At 43.2% G+C, this 20,610-nt stretch overlaps 1 protein-coding gene across 7 annotated transcripts in view; it reads left to right on the forward strand.

Annotated features, from left to right (window-relative positions):
• Positions 1-2,030: 2,030 nt before the first annotated feature.
• The window catches only part of LOC112457463 (AF4/FMR2 family member 4-like), a 155,297-nt gene continuing 136,717 nt past the window's right edge, over positions 2,031-20,610 (forward strand). For 6 of the 7 annotated variants that reach the window (XM_025020540.1, XM_025020543.1, XM_025020548.1 and 3 more), the window contains exon 1: positions 2,031-2,111. The gene's annotated coding sequence lies outside the window, so the exon portion shown is untranslated. Of the gene's footprint in view, positions 2,112-4,806; positions 5,132-20,610 lie in introns of those variants that run through there. The other variant, XM_025020539.1, reaches the window with a different exon arrangement.

Below are 20,610 nucleotides of genomic sequence, written 5' to 3' on the forward strand. Positions count from 1 at the left end.
TGCGATGTATGTATATGTGACACATTCAGCGTATACTTAAAATTCATAATGATAACAAATACAGAAGTTTATCGTACGTATTGATTACTACTTGCATATAGTTTTAATTGCGTTGCATTAAAAAGTTTTCTCAGTTGTATCAAGCGATAGAAAATCGGCATACTATTTGTTAGTAACTCTTACTTGTCGATCAATTAAAAGTTTCACGATATTGCTTCGATATTCTGCGCAAACATCTTTACTTTTACTTCAGCGTTACGTTACAGGCATACGAGTTACTTCATTGCTATATACATTAATGGAATTCACAGTTCACTCACCGGCTCGGCGGGTCTCTCTTTATCATTTACTACCTTTGTATCGCGCGTCCGGCGGGATTACTCGCTCGTCGTAATCAGAATCTGCGCGTTCTGAGCGTTATTTAGAATCGTATCTATCCATCCGTCCATGTCTAGCTCAGCAGCCCGCTAACTATCCGAGCACTTAAGCGCAATCACGAAACCAATTGGAATCGGTAAATATCCAGCCGGCGGCTGCAAAGGCGAGATTGCCGGTGGTGGAGGGCGGCCGGGCAATCCGGGCATTCGACGGGATACGGCGCGGGTCGGGCGTAAGCGTTTAGCTAGGTCGAGTAGTCGAGTTGATATCCGGCAGATATGTCCTTGAAGCATGCGAGCGTAATCACGATCAGCCGCGACGCGAGGGGCGGCGGATGAAGGACGGATAAACGACGGATACGTACGCTCGCACACGTTTACGTGAACATTTCCACGCGCTTAGCGTAATGGATACGCGCTTTAGTACCACCCTCTCTCGCCCCTGTACCGACCTCTCTCCTCCCGCCCTCTCCTACTCCCTCTCCCGCTCCCTCTCTCTTTCTCTCTCTTCATTGCTCTCGCTTTCTCTATTAGAGCCGCACGCGCTTCTCAATCTCTCCCCCGTACTCTACCGAACCTGCCTTTGGGCGCGATGCAAAAGCCGCGGGTCCCAAGATCCGACGTGATAAGTGGTTAAACGGCAGTAAGTAAATGTTATAACCGTGCCGTGCTGCCGTGGTGGTACAGTCTCTCTCTCTCTCAAAGCCGGGAGAAATCGCGGAGGCTGAGTTACGAGACACGGGACGGTAATACGCAGCGAACACGCGGTACACCGCCACCGAAGTGGCAGAGCGCATTATGGGATTGAGATTAAGCGTGAGATACGACATACGCCGCTTAGATTACTCTACTGTGTAACGAAAAAGGGTGATTTCCGTTGTGGTCAGGATATCCGTTTAAATCTCATCGCGAGTAATAACGGCGAAGAGGAAACTCTTCTCATCATTCAGCGAATGATAAATCGCGCAAAGGTCAGCCGAATGTAAAACGTCCTATAACGAAACGTTGGGACGTGATCTTAAGAATCGCAAATTAGCTCGCGACCTCAAATGAAGCTGCTAGGAAGTGCTCGTTTAAAATGTTACTCTGTCTCTCTCTCGTCGTCTTGTTTTAGCGCGACACAGTGCGGCGCGGCGCTATCGCTGTCGCGCGAACTGAATATTTACGATAATACGTGAAATTAATGATTACCACGAGTCAACTGCGAAAGTTTCGGGCGTTAATTTATAAAGGTAATATATCGTCGGACCTCCGCGGCGTTACGGCTATTGCCGGTGTCGCCGCGCAGTTATGAATCATGTCCTTTGACAAAACTAAACGTTACGATCGTCCTCCCTCCGCCGACGAAGGGAGATCTTCACCGCCTAGACGAACCCCGGAACGCGAACGATATTGTTAACAACTCGGCTCGCCTTAAATTATGCCCGCCGGGTAATTACAGGAAGGCACATGACATTCGTGCATGGAAATAATTAATTCTCGCAATTACGTCCGCCTTCGCCTCTCCCGCGCTTCTTGGCCCGTTCCTTCATCGTGTCCATGAATTTGCGCTCTCGAGATATGGGACGGAAGTTCTTGGCAATATTCTGTCATTATCTTTTATTTATTGTTATTGGTATTACTACAATATTATTTTTCTGATTTCAGGTAAATAGTACGTCGCTGCAATCGAGTCGCGTTAGCCGGAATAGTTGCTTGCGAGTCCTCAGTGTCTTTCGACAGTTTCGACGGGTGGTAAGTCAATCGACCTGTCGTTTTAGAATGTACTTTAGTTAGCTAAGTAAATTAGTGACACATTAGCTGAACGGTACACGTACATATATGTATTTAATATCTTTTTTATTGTTTGCGCAAAATATTCAGTTGGAATTGAAATCAATATTGGAATTAATCTTGTAATTTGATTTTGTCATTGTTGGGATTTTTTTTTATCAATTGGGTTTACACAAAATACGTACACGTTTGAATATTTACAAAAAAAAAGAATGATTACGTTTATTCTAGTTACATTTATTACTTTGACTATTTTTGCGGTAGAATTTTGATCAATTATGGTAATTACATTTCTCGATCTCACTGACATGTTCTTTCGCATTCTTGCCGTAAATAACAAAAATCTACGATGTAGAGCTTGAGCAGTCTTAATCGCGAGTCCGTGAAAGCGTGTGTTTTATCGATCAAAGATCCCAGAACGATAGAGTCCGATCGTAATCGACTTCGCGCGAGGCAACGTCGATGCCGGCTCGCTTTTAAGGAGCACGAAAGTGGTCTCCGCTGCGAAACAGCGGAGGGAAAGCCAGGAGCCCGCGGGTCGGGAGTAAATTAGTAATTAGAAATCTGATACAGGTAAGGTAAGTCGGTGTTGTTTCGGCATCGCGTGGCTCTCCGCGTCGCGTGGACTCCTGCGACAGGCACGGCCTCGCGTGACCCGACGCCCCCCATCGGGGTAGGCCCTGGCCGCGGGGGCGAGCATACGGGCAATCGTTCAGAGCGGGACGGGGGGGTTGGGCAAAGGGGACGCCGTCCTGGAAAACGTAAGGGATGACAATTATGCCCTACAGGTAATTGCCAGGTTGCAGCTAAACGGAGCGCACGCCCCGGTTCGCCCTTCCGCGCCACCTGAAACGCGAGCTTTCGCCAGAAAATCATGGGCTTTAAAAAGCGTCACGCTCGCCGGTGCTCTCCAATTTATCGCGGTTTTCGCCCCTTCGCGATTCTCTCCCGCGGTTCCAAATGTAGTAAGAATACTGCGCGCCACAATAATTATTTAATTTTTTGACGCAGTTGGCGCATATTATTGAATTTCTGTCGTCGCGTACAGATTTTACATGTTAATTTCATTTTTCTTTACTTAACATCTTTAAGGTATTGCGAAGGAAGATACCTTTATCGTATGAAGCGGTATAGTCGATTATTTTCACATTATTATATAATTGTATTTAAATAATAATAATTATGGCATATATATACACATTTCTTATAACGCATATCATCGTAAGAATCTAGAAATAGTTTAATATGACCCAGTTAAAAAATGCAATGGATCAATCAAATAAATAATTTTTTTATTTAGATAGTTGTATCTTCTCTAGGTTTGTTAAATTTAGTTTAAAATCGTTCTTTACATATGCGTTATATTTATATTACTTATAGCGTCATGACATAAACACAACATAAATACACTGAATAAATGCAAAACTTATACAGTGCATTTCAGCGTTAGAATTACATTTCTATTCTTTGTTGTTATCTTTTTTCTAATGTCTTCTATAGAAGCGTCCTAAGTCTAATATTACGTAGTGCGTTCACTTTGAACTTGCACAAGCGTGCATTAACGTGTGTGCATTAACTTTTACATGTGTGTATAAACTTCGCAGTAATATTAATAACGAAGCGGGTCAAGGAAATTGCAGCTTATGGCTCAACGTCGTTCATTCAACCGGGAATTTATTGTGATTTGTGTTACAGAGGAATATCCATTAATGGTTTCGAAACCAAACTAGAAAAATAGCGCGTTCAGAGACGTCAACTTGCATCGTGTTGTAGTTGTCTCGAGAACTGTCAGGTTTGCTCTAGTTTCACAACGAGGAAAGGTTTATCCTTTTTTTATCGTTTTTAAGATTACGACACAGAGAAAGAATCAAAACACAGCAACATATAAACATCTTAGAGAAATGCTTTTGCTGATAAATGTCAGCGTGTAGTGCTTTGGCGCGATATTATATTAGTATATACATATATCCTCCTATATTATTTCCTTCGGAAAACAGAATCTTACAGTTGCGAACTTCCGTCGAACGCTTTTATCAATACTATATAGCGTACAGCTCGGCATTCAAGCATCGCTCAGGCGAACAGGCATCAGAGCTCGAGGAAAGACGAGGGTCAGAGGTTGCGGAGCACCGGGGCGTGTCGCGACGACAACGTTGCGAGGCCGTTACGTCTCGTATCCGTTTTCTCCGATGTTCCCTTCGACGACGACGACGACGACGACGACGACGACGACGACGACGACGTTCGTACAGAAAATTAGCTACAAATGTGTGTTATTTTGCTGGTAGAACGGCGCACTACGGGAGCGCATACGCCCGGCATGCATTATGCACGCGGTCCCTGTAGAGGCTGCCGGCCGGCCGACGCTTGTTTCGCACGCGCTTTTTCCCACGTGCTTGTAAGCCACGTAGCCCGATCGGGCTATGCCTTTATCTAGCGGTGTACGTATCGCAGAATGTGTACGTGGTGTGGAGGATGCCGGTCTCTATACACGTCTGCCTATCACCTTTACACCAGCGCGACGCGGCTGATTCTACGTCTCGGCCACGTGGCTCGTAAAGACGGACCGACGTCGTAGGGTTGCGTCGTCGCGTACGGGCTTGCCCATCGCCCCGTACATCGCGATCAGTGTGTTTTAAACCTTGGCACGCTTTGTTTTGGCTTACGTGTCGTATGTGTTCGGCGCTAATTTTCGCGCTAAACCAGCTGCGATTGACTTATGTGTCCATCGAGTGGCCACGATGATTAGAACGTGGACGTTTCTGGACTATACACCGTCGTAGTTACAGTGATTCTAATTCTAGATTTCTAATTGCATTTTAAGATGCGTCAAATATATCTCGACAGTGTTATATTCGGGGATGTACATCGTTAAAACAGTTTTATAAAATTTAAAACAATCGAGGATGTTAAATCTCGTAGTTTCTATAGTGTTTTGTCGAACTTAATGATATCCGAAGAAGTATCTGTACTATCGTAATGTAAGTATTAATTGAAAAGCACACACACATACCATTAATTCTGAAAACTAGGAAGATTTTAACTAATTGTGTCAGGCAAAAAGTTTGAGACAACAATATAAAAATAATAAACTATATGAAGCACGTTTTAAAAACGAGCAACTGAAAGATTTAATAGTTCACTAAATGATAGGATTAAATATAGCATATTACATATTCTTTTCCAAATTAGAATATTTGGTCGTTTAGTCTGATTTGGAGTTTACGCGCGCGCGCGAAGTAAGGAGACCCCACACACGGTTTTTCTTCGAGCACCTTGGCGTGTTGCTGCCCTGAGACCTGCAATTAATTTTATATTTTGTTGCCGCGCACCAAGCTTGCGGACATTTAAAAAGGGCTTCATGTCTGCTGCTTTCCGTTCGTGCACACGGTGCACACGTTGGTCTCGCGAGGGGAGTGACTGAAAAAATGGGAAAAAATGGGCGCGACGCGCGGTGTGATGTCGTGTCGTTCGAGTGACGGTCGCATGCCAGCCAGAGAATTACGGTCGAGTGGCTAGAGTTACTGGCGGGAGAACACGTATAGAGCCTGACGCGTTCGCATGACGGATGCCGATTCGATAGCTCGATTTCACCCGGCTCGCAATTCCGATGCCACTCCGACACCCCGAAGAAATTTTACACCGATCGATCGCGATTATCCTTTCCTCGCTGGCCGTCGGAAATATGCTGGAAATCGTCGATAAAATTCAGATATTTTAGTGCGATTCAGTCTGCGATATTTTTCAACCAGAGGCGTCGACAACAATTGATAGGTCCTTTTTTCAATGTTAATAGTATACGAAACGTATATATTTTTCAATTCTTTTTTATGATAATAGACTATAGAGAGAGCTCATGCAGATGCGATCGCGTTTACGCAATTTTTCAGTGATATTCTGTTTCTGAAAAGAATACTTACAAAAACTACCCAGTATGAAACTTAATGACAATCGACGATTCAAAGAACATAAGATAGCAGAAGGGTTACGCGCTTTTAAACTGCGGTTGCACAACACGGACGATGCAGTATTCATTAAAATAAGGTCAGAAACGGTATTATTAGGACGATTATGCGCTTTTGCGAGCACCCTTCGGTAAGACGACGAGTATTCTTTCGCGTGAACGCTACCCTACGCGGCGAGATAGGGTTACTCTGTCCTGCGCATGGAATCGCGAGCTTGTATGGTCATTATAAAGCCATTAATCATATAAATAGGGCGAAGGAGGCAGGACCGGAGGGTGGTGCCCGTTGTTCAAGCGAGGACGGTCAAGTCGAGTGAATTATCGATAATGCAGACCTTCGAGTTTCCTGTAGCGAGAGACCGACGATACGCTCATGCCTATCAATTATTCGATCTGCGTGTGCACCTTTGCTCGTCCCTTGTAAATCGTCCCTTTGCCGTGCACTACTTATATTTTCGTCTACTGGAATCGAATTGATCGATACCGCCGATAGATTGGTTCATAATTTCATATCATAATTCGATGACGTAACCGATCCCCATGTGATTCACCAAAATAATATTGCGCGGTTGATGTTATAGTCTGCATTCTACTCAATGAAAAAAACAATCGCAAATTTTTTACATGACAACTTTGAATTAAAAGTATCTAGTATCTGAATATATGTACCTTGCATTTGTAATTCAAGTTTTTCACGGATTTCACGGATATTTTCTAACGGAAATATTTGAGAGCGCACGACTATATTACGGGATAAAGTGAATCATTAAGTTAGCGACGTGGACTCACTTCTTTGGCGTTGTACGAAGATGCTCTACTCTCAGACAACTCTTAGACAGAGGATGAGGAGCGCTGCGGCGGGAATCGTGGGCTGGGGCGGGGATTACTCATCCGACCGAAAGGAGATTCCACTAAGCTTTCAGATTTTACCCTCTTAGCCGACCAAGGATTATAAAACGCAAATACGTCCCGTGATTAGTGAGGATAAAGTAAACATCGGCCCTCCGTCGCGGTTGTTGCTCGTGCGAAATACTCCGGAGAAGGCGACGACGCCAGGAAAAAATTAAGAAAAATAGAGCAACGTCCCTTAACACCTTGATTTAGCCCTGAGATATGAATATAAGAATCTCGCAATTTCTCCCCTCTGTATATTTGATCTTTTAGGAATTAGCTATCGAGATTAGCATGAAATATCCAAACTAGAGACAAAAAGACTTGTGTGATATAGTTTGTTTATGAATATTTTAAATCTAAAAGCGATTCTTCTTTCATTTTTCAACAATTTTATTTTTCTTTAAGTTAAAGTAACAACACAAAGTCAAAATTAATTTGCTTATTGACGAAACGTTTATTAGAGATTACGAGAATTTATATTTATATTATACTAAAACATTAAAGAACAGTTCAAGATGTTTCTCGCGTGTCATCCGTCTTACGTTTCTATATTATACGATATGATCGATTATCTCCTCTCCATTATGACGACGATTGTTTTTGATGGATTGGGCGACTTTGGAATTATCGATACCTTTAGATGCTTCGTATCGAAGGCTTGGCGGGCCGAAAGGGATCGAGTCCGAAATTCGATATAATTTCGAGGGTAATTTCGAGATAGCCACTTTACGCGGATAAACTGTGGGAAGATAGAACTTTAGAGCGCGGGGAAGCCTCAAGCATCCTACGGAAGTCTGGCTCTAATTAAGCGGCCCCTACCCCTGCCACGGCTCCTTCACTCATCATCTTTCATCTCGCTCTGCCTGCCCCACCGTCATCCTCTTCGGCTTCTCGGCATCCTCGCGGAGGTCTGAGGTGAAGGTAAGCATCCGTCCCGCGTGTTATCATATTCCTGATTGTTATGTCTTCGCTGACGATACCCCCTACTGCTCGCGTTTTCTCTCTCCCGCTCCTCTCTTTTCATCTCTCTCTTTCCTCCCTGCTTCTTACTCTCGTCATTTGTCTTTCTCTCTTTCTCTCTCTCCTGTCCCGCTCTTAAATTATTCGGCTCAATAATTTCTGCTCTGCAACGCTCTTTCTCTCGATCTCTTTCTACGTATCAGTTTCGTCCGCACTGTGTTTCGCTTCTTCATGGCTGTCTGGAGGTACAAGAGAGCACGAGCTCCTAATTAAATTCCACTCTTTCCTAGCGAGTCTTTTTTTTAGGTTTTCTCAACCGCACCTTAATTGCGCGGGAATCGAGATGGCTGTTGCCCTCATCAGCCACTCGGCACCGATTCTCCGTTCGCGTTTTCCTTTTCTCTCTTGCCTCCTGTAGCCTGCTCTCTTAATTGGCGCATAATTATGTAAACAATTCCGACGTCGACTCCGACTCCGACGCTTAGCCACAAAGCTACCTCTGTCCCCCAGCACTGCAAATCTCAAAATTAGCTTGAAATAAAGTTTCAAACACGATTCTCTGGTATATCAAAAATAAGAAGTTTCCATGAATGCTAAAAATTGATCGACATCAGTGGAGTGTTAATTTGGTAGTCATATATTATTTAATAATGTTAATTAATAAAAAAATATGATTGAGTGATGTACGTAAATAAAGTTTGAAAAAAAGTCAAAAACTAATTTGTGATAAGATATATTGAAATTTATGACGATATTTTACAGTATGTAAGTTAAAATATAAGTTAAGGACAAATGAGTTGTTCCGTTTAATCATATTGATATTTTACGCGAGAGTTTATTGCTCGCGACCGAAGATTAACAAAAATCCAGTACGGCAATGATCTATTTACGACGGATCGGGGGTTGGTTGAACGAAAGGCGGATGGTTCAGCTGGGTGAGAAGGGGGTGGGAAAGGGGAGAGTGAGCCGTGCTTGCGGCAACATTATCTAAAATTCAAGCTGTAATTACTTTGCTGGGCGGCGCTCCGCTTGATTTATAGTCATCGCGCGATGCAGCTGCGTGGGTGTAAGTAATTAAAAATGTACCATCGCGTGGAACGGCACTCTCCCCCCATCTCGTAGGAAGACGGTTTAGAGCGGGGATCCGAGGGTGTGGGAGTTGGGGGGATTGCTGCTTTTCTCAAACCTCGTGTATCGTCCTGCGCGATGTACGAAAATAATCGACTGAAAATTTTCGCTAAGATTTTCTGGTCAGAATTAAAGCGCAGGGTGAAAGAAGTATGTCATTTATTCGGTATTTTAAGATTATCAATTTTTAAATTTGCTTGACATTTTAGCGCACGCACATGTTTATTTATTTATGGTTTTATGAAACATGATTGTGCTAAATGGATAATTAAAAATGTGTGAATATTATTTGTGAATAGAGAGAAGAAATTCATTTTAATTATAAGAAATTCAATAAGTTTTAAATTGTGGATAAAAAATAATAGATATTGTGCTTTAGAATACTGCTCTTGTTCCAAGATATCGGTGAAAATCATTAATTATTTTGTTCTTAGACTATATAAAAAATCAGCTAACTTTTTATAATTTTATAAATTGTACGAAATGAATCTCAAGACTGAAGACATGGCCACTTGCCAGAAATTGATCGCGACCAACAGCTCATGGGATTATATTTTTCGAAATGCAAGCGTGGTTACCACTTCTTATGCAATCAGTAACGATTAATCGTCCTCGTATACGACGGCGATCAATTTAATCTAGATACCGAAGGCGGCTGTGGCGGTTAGTTGGCACAGTCTGCAGGTTAATTGGCCATTCATGGTTAATTTAGTCCGGTGTGAGCCCGTAAGGCGGTGGAGAAGACCCTTTCGACCCTCGAGAGACCGACTCGTCGATTTCGCATTCGTCTCGTGATGGAGTAGGTGAGTCCCATCAATCGTCGGTACCGATTCGGTTGGTCGGGATGTCCCCGACTTCTCCGTGATTCTCGGTCGTCGCAATTGCTGTCGAAAATGATTCGCAAACGCGCCCGCGCGGCGCGTATTAATTAGGCCGGTTCCACTAATGAGTGCGTGAATAAACGATTCGTGATCGTTCGTTGAGTCGACGGCGCAGCGGACTTGCGATTCTATAGCGAATCATATAACAGTTGTTACGGCGATAGCGGCCTCCGAACGAGGTAAGAGGTGAAATGCATAAATGCATATCGGAGAAAAACGTTGCTGGAACTGATGAGGGGAGTACGCGCGGTTTTGATTCGAAAGTTCGGTACTTTCGCGTGTGCTCTCCGCCACGATCTGCTTTCGCGGATAATTAAGAGAGCTTTAACGAATGACCGCGTTTTCAACAATCGCTGTTCGCGCATCCGTAGGGGCTTCACGTATTTTCGAGAGGAATTTTTCGATATCCGGAATAATTCGCAGGGGAGATATTTGCGCGGTACATTGAGTTACGTCAATACCTTGAATCGCGACATTACCCTGTGATTTGATAGATATAGGGCGAAAGAAAACGATAAGAAAAAACAGCGGTTTGTGAAATGCTAATAATTATTGAACTATTTAATAATTATTGAATTGAAATTGAAGAGTAGGATAAGAAATTACCTGATGAATTTATACACCAAACAATTTGAAACAATCGTGTGTAAATTATGAGTAACCTTTGCTCTCGACAAATTTTGTCAACATATGTGAATTAAATAGAAAGAAATTAAATAACGTAGCGCCGTAAAATATATAAGTAATATGTAATATAACTCTTCGAAATTCGAATTTGAATTCGCAATCGTCAGTTAGAGAGGAGGGGGATGGTTGCTCGCTTTGGCGACGTAGAATTCAAGAATACCTCGGGGAGATTACTAATGCGGGCTAACTACGGCCAGGACCTCTAAGACGATGTCGGAGGATCTCCCAAGGAAACTCCCAGTCGTTATTGCATTCTCGTACGAGGGTGGTTGCAAGATAGGATGAGAGAAAGAGACAGAGACAGAGAGAAAGAGAGAGAGAGAGAGAGAGAGAGAGAGAGAGAGAGAGAGAGAGAGGAAAGTGGAGGGTACGAGAAGGGCGAGAGTTAGACAGTGGTGTACGTGGTGTTCACGTTACCTATAACCTATTCCGGACGCGTCAGCGCATGAATGAACTTCTCCCGGTGGTTGCTTATCCACTTTCGTACGTGTTCCTCTAAGCGCGACCTGCGACGGACTCGCGCGAACCGTCTTCCAAGTTATTACTTCGTTGGCGAATTCGCGATTCCGTAGACTTCATGTGTACGCCCGTTTCGCTTCTACTCTTCCCTGGATCTTCGCGTAACCCAGGGATAAGACGAGTCTCCGAGACTTCGAATCGGCAGAGGCAACTTTGTTGCTGCACTGAGGGCATAGTTGGAATCTATATGCATAAGTCGATGGGACGCGAAATTTGAAGGCATCAGATGCATCGAGCGTATCGTTATCGTGACGAGAATAGTATCTCGACATAGATTCGCTGAGTTTTAGAAACGCAAGATAATTTAAATACATTTTAATATATCTACAGTATTTTTAGCTCAAACTTAACTTTAATTAGTTCTTTTGTGCTAAAAATTAGCACAAGAATTCTGAAACTCAAAGCTGAAACTTTCCGATAATATAATGAGTTTCAATATATGCGTTGTGATATGAGTGTTATTTCATATAATTATGTTATGATCCTCTACACATACTATGACGTTTGTTACTGCTCGAGTTTGCGAACTAACTCAATCATTAATATTGCTCCAGTTAGAGCGGTCAGGACGTAATTCGGGTTAATGATTGTATGGTCAGGCAAGCTGAGTCTAACCTTATGCGAGGTCTTGCGCGTGTCTGACCAGATCCAAAATCGGAATGGGATAGGCGACCCCAGACGCCGCAATTCACACATTGAATGCCATCCGGATCCTCGGTGTCTATACCCACTTCGAGACCCTCGTCCACGGTTTCCTCGTCGGTCGCGTTATCTCGTATCGGGAGGAGAAGGAGGGAAGTCGGTGGGGAAACCACTTTGGTAATCTTCGAGTTTACAAGACGCAAACAGCTTAGGTGGTAACGCACCGATAAGATCTGAGTTTCTCCTTTCCCGATATACCACTGATAGCCGTCGTTAGGCCGCGGTTAGGACTTCAGCAAACCTCTATAGAGCCTGCGCCCTTTGGCCCAGTCAGTTCGATGTTTTGCTATCTGGCATCTTGTGTACCTTGGTCAGTGATAAGGAATCTTCAGGTTCAATACCGCTTGAAGATCTCTTGCTTCACATGAAGTTCAACATAGCGTTAAATAGCTGTAACTTACAATTAATAGCTTATGTATGTGTTTATCAATAAGTAGAATTTTATTTCCAAAATTTCGAATTACTTACAGACGTATATAATTAAAATTAAATGCATTCTTACCTTAATCGAACGAACGAGTGACTGGAAAGAGAAATGTTTTCTTGGTAAGAAATGTTTGAAATTGATTGCAAGGATATAGAACAATTTTCGTTTTCTTTATGCTACAAGACAGGGGGATCTTTGCAAGTCACTTGGGAAAATTAATTATTTCACAGATCTTTTCTTTTAGACCCATCTGTGACGGATTCTCCGACTTAAGCTGTTCTGCTATTCTTTGACATCTTTATAAATTATCTTTAAAAAATCTGTCTAGAAAATTTTAAATTAAATACCAATTTATAATTTTTTAGGTATTTTTGTAAGATATTACAGTTTAGTGTATCAGTGATTTTTATAGTAATTTAATATTGTTTGTTATAAATAATCTTTTAACGACAGTTCAATATTATTCATTTTAAATAAATAATGATTTATTCGGTCTAGATTTTATAAAGGTTTACATTTTTAAAGATAATTGCATTGTTCGCGTGTAATTCGCTTTAATCGCCGAGACAAGCTTACTAAACCACGCGACGTTGTAGGCTTTGAGTTTAATATATGCCTTAAGCCGCAAGAAACCTCCTTGGTATGTCTCGCGGCGTGTGCGAGAATTTATCCCACGGTGGCGTTCTTTTTCCCATTACCAAATGCAAATATGGGTCTAATTTTAATTTTACGTGTATTAAAATCCGGAATCTCTTGGTTACCCAGCTGACGGAGGAGAAGACGAAGAAGAAGAAAGAAGCTCGCCATTGCGGGATAAGAAAGGATCGCGCAGGGTTGCTACCCCTCGAAGAGTGGGGAGGAGGGTTCCGTTGGGATTAGTTGGAAAGCGATTTCATCCTCGTGGGTGGTTGCAGCGAAGAAAACGTTCCCTCTCTCTCTCCAATCTCGTCGTGCCGCCTCGCCTCGCTTTGGCGGAAAGCCGGGTGAAAACCAAAGCGCGAAATTAGAATACAAACCCATCAGTGGCGGTGTTGGTAACGTTAGGAGCTCTCGTGAGGAGAAGGATAGAGCGAACGAGCGAGTGAGGGAAAGAGAGGAGAGGAATCGAACCGAGACAACAGACAGATTTCGAAGGAAGCCGCGCTTTCGACGAGACTCTAATTTACATACGCTCCATAAGATAGCGGGGAGCATAAGAGAATCTGCGCCGTTCCCCCGGAAAATACTGTAATTGGTTGAGTCGTTCGCGACGAGGCGAGGGACGGAACGCGAATTGTGAGATGTACGCGTCGTCCAGACTGATTTTCGAATCTCTTTCGTCTAGAATCTAGTTTCGAGATTAAGAAAAGTGTGGATTAAGTACGATATCGGAGGAAAAGGATTCTACGGCGTGTAAGGGCGAGAATCAGTTTATCGCACAGTCGTTGTAATTCACATTGCGAACTAGCAGGTCTTTCTCGGCGTTAATGGACGTTTATTGCGATTGCTGCGACAGCTGTGTTCACTCGACCGGCAATCCGGGGGGGCCAGGTGGACGGACAAAGAAGCCCGATCCTCGGTTACGGAGAGCAGGTCCAGACGGAAAGTTTCCAGCAGCTCGGAAGCCTAGACGACCGGCGGGAACTTTGGTTCCTGATGGTTGCTTGGTTAGCTGGAAACTCGGTGAAGCCCAGTCAGCGTCCTAGCGGACCACGGTTCTCCCCGTAGTCGAGGTCGTCGACGGTGTTCATGTGCATGCGATTCTCTTCCTTGTTCTCGCCTCTCGCTCACATCGACGATAATTACCGCGGCGACCGCTTTTGTCCGACTCGGACCGCCAGGGTTTCCTTCTGCGCGTTCGTAGATGCCTTTGTTGGACGGTAAACGGAACTCCCTGCGCGATTACAATCACCACGGATGAGAGGAAAATTTCCAGGCCAAGCGCGAACTTGGAACAAGAGTTCTCTTCTAAGCGATCGAAATCTGTAACGCATGGAGGTTGTTAGTTATCGGAAAATTTTGTCGCGATGAACCTAGTGAGGCTTCGAATTAAGTTCATTCTACTGAAATTTTGTTATATTGTCTAGTCAATAAACGACAATTAAAGGTGCAGTGAAATATAATGAAAACTCTGCTTTATTAATATTCGACATCGGTTTATACCTATTTATACTTTTTGTATTTATATTTTTAAAAATTGCTTTGAACAATCAAATTAATTTATTAAGTGCAGGAATATTTCCATATTACTATTAAATAGTTTTGCGAGTATTTTTATATTGTTTCTAAAAAAAAAAAGAAGAAGAACAGTGGTCATATTGCGATCAAGCAATTACTTTGTTTTCTCATCGAATATTACATGCAAAGCTTTATCGGACCTGACACACTGACGCAAAATATGAGAAGCATCCGTGAGCACGGTGTTGCGTGCAACATAAAGTATGCATCTGGAAATATATTTCGGGGAAAACGGCTTTCTCTTCCCTCCGGTTTACCGAAGAAACCGGGGGTATGAGATAATAGTCGCTTACCCCGTAAATATCCTTCTACGCGTATGGGTCTGTATCTTATAAATAAAATAGTGACTCTTAAAAAATAGGGGAGTATTATTAACTCGCATTAGAGGGTGGTCTTTCACTGGCGTCGAGACTGGTTGTCCCCCCCCTCCCTCCTTTGCTTATTTCTATCGAGGGTTGGGATCATATCGAAGACGCAGCTGATGCCGTGGCACCGCAGGCTCGTAAAATAATCCTCCGCGTGGCGCAACGGATTAAGAAAATGGAGAGACGCTGCGTACGTGCAAAAGAAACGCTTGCAGCGAGAAAAGACGGTCGTTGCAGAGAACCGGCAGCTTCCGTAAACCATAATGTAGCGATATCCTTCAGAAGTTCCAACGAACCATATAAGCCCCGTTGTTTAGTTGAATCACTTAGTTTCTCGAGAGATTTGAATTATCGCCTAAATTTTTGCCAATCGGAGGTAATGGAAACGACACTTTACACAAGTTCATTCAGAGCCTCAAATAGTTATCTAGGAGAAAGATATGACTGTATACAGATGCACTTTTAGAATTCGGCATTTCGTTATTGCCATAATGTTTATTATCACGTACAATAAATTCGAAGTTACATATTTGTTCTTTCGTACAATCTTTTATTAAATAATGTAAATGTGCGGGAATATATTATAATAAATATGTAGACAGCAAACACACATATAGCGAAGACGATTGCTTTGTTCAATAAGTGACGATAGCGACAGGAAGGGACGCTTTTCCTTTCTAAGCTTCAGCGACTGTCGAGATATTCCGCCAGTAGATCTTTGAAATCGTGACGCCGGGTGATATGATCTTTTAATGGTCGCTTTGTGGCTCGATCCATCGTCGAGATCTAAGAAGGCTGGCGGTTGGCTGGCACAAGCTTCTCTACCTTGTCGTCTTTGTCGTGCAAGCACCAGGAACGTGACTACTTCCTTTTACATGTGTCTTCTCCCTCGCTCCTTGGTCGGAACTTCGTCCCTCCCTCTCGTTAACGAAGCGAGAGGACCGGCAGACCGTCCGACCGACCGGCGGCTGTGTCGGTGCTTAATTTTCCCCTCGTAATTACGCGGCTAGAGCGCGCAAGACGAAGACCAAGCATTGTACGAAGGAGGGTGCGGACCGTGGGGAACTAGCTCGTATATCCGACGTAGCTACATGCCTACCCGATGTGTAGAACTCCTGTCGAACCTCCTCCGTTACAGAACAGGACGCGACAAATTTTAAAGACGATTACTGCATTCTCGTCGCTTCAATTTTCTGTATAAGAAAATCAGATTTTACTTTATCTTGAAGAACGTTTTCGGAGAAAAATTTAAGGGAGGGTATTCACGAAAAAGCATTTCATCATTATTAATGCACTTCTATTAATGTACTTGTAAGTTGAATTTAGCAAAAAGGAAAGTAATTTAGGATGAGAATAACTCACGAATTTCTGATATTTTTTTTATTGAAAATTGATATTCTAATGTAAGTTAGCTATTTAACACATTGTAGAAAATTATTTTTTTATACATATAATTCTATTTATATAAATAAAATATACATAGAATTTTTAAGAATGGTCTCAATATTTTTTCAGACAAAGAAAATTTAATCAATAAAATTTTGCAAAACAGTACAAAAGATTAATTTTTTTCTGATTTAATTTTACAATATATATGAATTATTGTTCTACAATTCTAATAAAATAACATAGCAGATTTGTCTTATTCTCATCTTAAGTTATATTTTCTTCCTCAATAAACCCAGCTGAAATGTATATTAAAAATAGCTCTTTCGTGATTTCTTTTGCAGAGTGTTGAATTATCGTGAAAGAGAAAATTATTTACTGGCCAATTGGTATAGATAATCGGTAAAGTGAAAATTTGATAGTCACATATATTTATATGGCACGACAATCTTGGTTCTTGGCTACAGGGAAGGAAAGCAGACTAGCAGCCCAGGCTCGGCTGGGCGGTCGCATGAATTGGCTATTAGTAGTTCGAAACAGTATGCTCTAATGGCGACCTGTTGGCCTTTGCCCGCGTCGTTGGACCCACCCACACCCGTTCTGCCGGTCGTCCTTCATTAGTGCGAGGCCTTGCCTGACAGAGCGCGACGGTGAATAGCGGCGCGACTGAGTTTAAAAGCCATCTTCAGTTTGACGAAATGGACAAAGTGTTCCGAGGGTAGTCTTCGACTGGAACTATTACCTGAAAATTGCTATCTTTGATAGTTCTGATGGCCTATTGTCGCGACGACGACGATGACAAGTTTTCGTATCGTGATGCACGAGATAGCAAGTATTTCTTCTCTAAACCAATCGTGCTTATGTATCGCCCTATTGTTTCGAGAAGGGGGGGGGGGAAATGATAAAACGCTAGCTTCTATATCTTCATTGCAAAATTTCTTCGTTCGCCGTGAATGCAGCTTCCTCTGTGCTGCGCGACGTTGCAAAATTCTTCGAATTGTTCGCGCTGCTTCAGCTATTTTTGCAGACCGGCGCAAGATGTTAACCAGAGCGGAAGAATCTTTTTAAAAGAATGCAGGCGGAGCAGCAATGCAATCCCACCCACGAGCTAAGAAAAGACAGGATGGGAGGTTGAGGATTTTCTCAAAGGGTTTCCGTTCACTCGTTCGCCCTTTGTTTCGTGATGCCGGCTTCATAGCCGGCGAAGCTATTGACTCGTTCTGCCTGGCATTTCCCTCTTTTCTTTGATTTCCCCTTTGTAGAAAGACACGCGGAGACTCGATAATGGCGCTGAAATATTACACGGCAAATCTGTTCGCCGCGCGATCCAAATTCCGCTCGAGCAATTCTAGTGTGGAAGAAATAGATACGGGATTACATGACATTTGTTATGATTATGATAATTATCTCATTAAGCCGCTTGACAAGGCGATCGAACATCTTTACGTTGATCTAAAATTTATAATATTTCCTTGCACAAAATGGTCTATAAAGGACAGATTAAGGGAAATGTTTGCTCCGATTGTAATTCTATAAGATAATCGACTCAAGCATATATGTATGTACGTGTGTACTCATCGTACGCTACGTTGAACCCTATGACATCTCTTGGCATATAGCTATTCTTCTGTTGCCTTTAGATCAATGTTTTGTGAATGATGTCGCTTGCGGATGACGTGGGATTTTACTGCTGACGTTCCACGGTGCGTCTATTTTCCACGCTGCGGCGAGCGATCGGTCGGGGGATTTCTATTCCTGTCGCGCGGTGTTTCTTCAACGAATCGCGTTTCACCTCCCTCGTAGGATCTCGCAAGGATGAAAGCATTTCATCGCTCTCCTTGTCTCTCTTCGCTCCGGTCGTTACCCCGATAGAATCCAAAATCCTGGCGTTTCCATCGTCCTGCCGTGAGTCTGGCACTCCTTAAATCGAAGCGATGTCTAGGAGATCCCTGCAGCGCCGTCCCACAGGGTTTCCTACGCCTCGAAAACGTCCGCAACGGAGTCTTCGCAATACGTCCTCGGCACAGCCAGCGCTACCCTTTCTCTTATCGTCCAAAGTTTTCAAACTACGACGTTCAATGGGGGCCGTCATATATATGGTACACCCCCTTGACATCCCTCGCGTCGTCCGCTCGTCCATTCTTCCTGTTCTCTCTTTCTCTGTGCTTCCGCCTCCCTTTTCGCCGGTCCGCGCCACGGCCGAAGCTGAAGCTGACGCTCCAAAAAGCGCCGGAGTCCGAGAATTGGCTACGCGCGGAGACTAAAACAATTTTATGGATGCGCGATGACCCGGGGAATTTTATTTGTCGGCGTAGTTTGATGCGTGGTGATCATCGTGACGTTCCGAAAATGACGATTTGTTTTGAAGTCTTGAATCTTTACATCGATGTATCACACCCCTGATAAAATTAGCTTATTTTTCCGTGCACGCGCGATAATTCTTAATGATTTTATCATTGAAAGCTGCTCGAACGTAATGCAGTAATAACTTATTATCACATGTTTTCGTTCGATCAAAGCTTTCGCAAAAATAAAAATTAATCTGGAACATGCAATCTGCGACTATATTACTTTAATTTTTACATCTGCTCGTTTTATATAATTGTTTGCATAATGTAACTTGCATATTACACTCTTGTTAACACGATTTCTTGCAAATGAAGAAGATTCTTATCGATGAAACGATGTAGGGAACTCGTTTTGAAATTCTATCGCCAGCTCGCAAAATGCGACCCAGCGGCCCAAGGAGCGCTCGCGTGATACGACTACGTAGAGATACGACGAGACGGGTCTTCCCTTTCTCGTTGGGTGGCTGGCCGTCCTTTGTTGACGGCCTCCGCCGTTCCACGGAAACAGTCGCCAGGAAGCGAGCTAGCGCAACGAAGAGGACGCCCACCACCGTGACGTCATACACGACTGACTTCATCTCGTTATGTTACGTTACGTTCCGCGACGAGACGTCGGATGCAGGAAGCCTACCATTTCACTCTGTTTCTCTCTGCCTGCCTGCCTATCTCCCTCAATCTTTCTCTTATGCCTCATCCTCCATTTCACGTATCTTTATCATCCCCGTTGGTTTTAGCAGCATTCCTTTCTCATTCACATCTGCGCACACATATACTTAATTCGATTATTCGATAATAAATTCGAGTTTAAATTTTTTATTAAATTATATACATATTTTTTCTTCTTATATGTATTAATTATAGTAGCATATTAATTCAATTCTGAGTATTAAATTCATTTCTATCTCAGCATATCGCGTTCTATGGAATATTCAAGCTGGCGAAAGGTAGATAATAGACTATAGTTATGGCAGTAGAATATACTCGATGTCAAGGCGAGAAATATACATGTTGATTTCGATTTGAAATCTAGCGATCTTACGTCCGTTTATCTTAAGTTCGGATTGCAACTAAGTAACTAGATGTCCGAACACGAGCGACCCGGACGAGAAGAGGAAGAGACGGGGGGGGGAGATAGAGAGAGAGAGAGAGAGAGAGAGAGAGAGAGCGAGAATGTGACTCAGGTCCTCGTCGTTGTTGTCGGCGGCACCGTGAATTTATGGGGCCGTAACAGCGACAAGTGGTTCACAAGTCGCCGGTGGCATCACCGTTTGGCGCCCACCCCGAGAAGAAGGGCTTTCTCGTTTCGCTCTCACCTCCCTTTTGCCCGGAACGAAATAAATTGGGTTTACCGAGGAGGAGACGTCTCGTTGCTTCCTCCCGTCTGTGGACGACGCCGCGCCGTACGGATTTACCGGTAACGTTGCCGACTTTATACGGCCTTGCGTCGTTCCCCGTGTCACACCGGTGAGATAATTACGCATCCTTCAGTAGTTACACCGGGATCTTCCACGTGAGCGCGTACACTGCACAATAATTCCCAATTCCGTCATCGTCTGACATTGGAATCCTTAATAATCTTGTCGATCATCGTCCTTAAAAATCGTGGTTGCCTTATTTCAGACGAATATTGTAGACGGAATTTGAATCTAAATTTATTATTTATATCTACGACATATAAAGAAGAAAAGAATTGAATTTAATTAATGTTGATTAATTGTATTAATACCATTTTCAAGTTTACCGCACATTATTTGGAAAGTGAGAGGACGCGCACTTTACGTTTCTTTATTTTTTATTCCGGCTCTATCTCTCTTCTCGTTTTGCATGGTTTCGCAGAAGGGGATTCACGCGATAACGCCTAGCGATTCGATTTGATCCGAGACGGTGTGAAAGTGACGGCCGTCCGCCTCTTTCTCTCGCATCCAGCGCGGAGCGCTTTGTAGGTCGCGTCGCACCCCGGCCACCCCTTTCGAGAGCGACGG

This window comes from Temnothorax curvispinosus, unplaced genomic scaffold (genome assembly GCF_003070985.1).
Source record: "Temnothorax curvispinosus isolate PA1 unplaced genomic scaffold, ASM307098v1 QBEX01007781.1, whole genome shotgun sequence".
NCBI lineage: Eukaryota > Metazoa > Arthropoda > Insecta > Hymenoptera > Formicidae > Temnothorax > Temnothorax curvispinosus.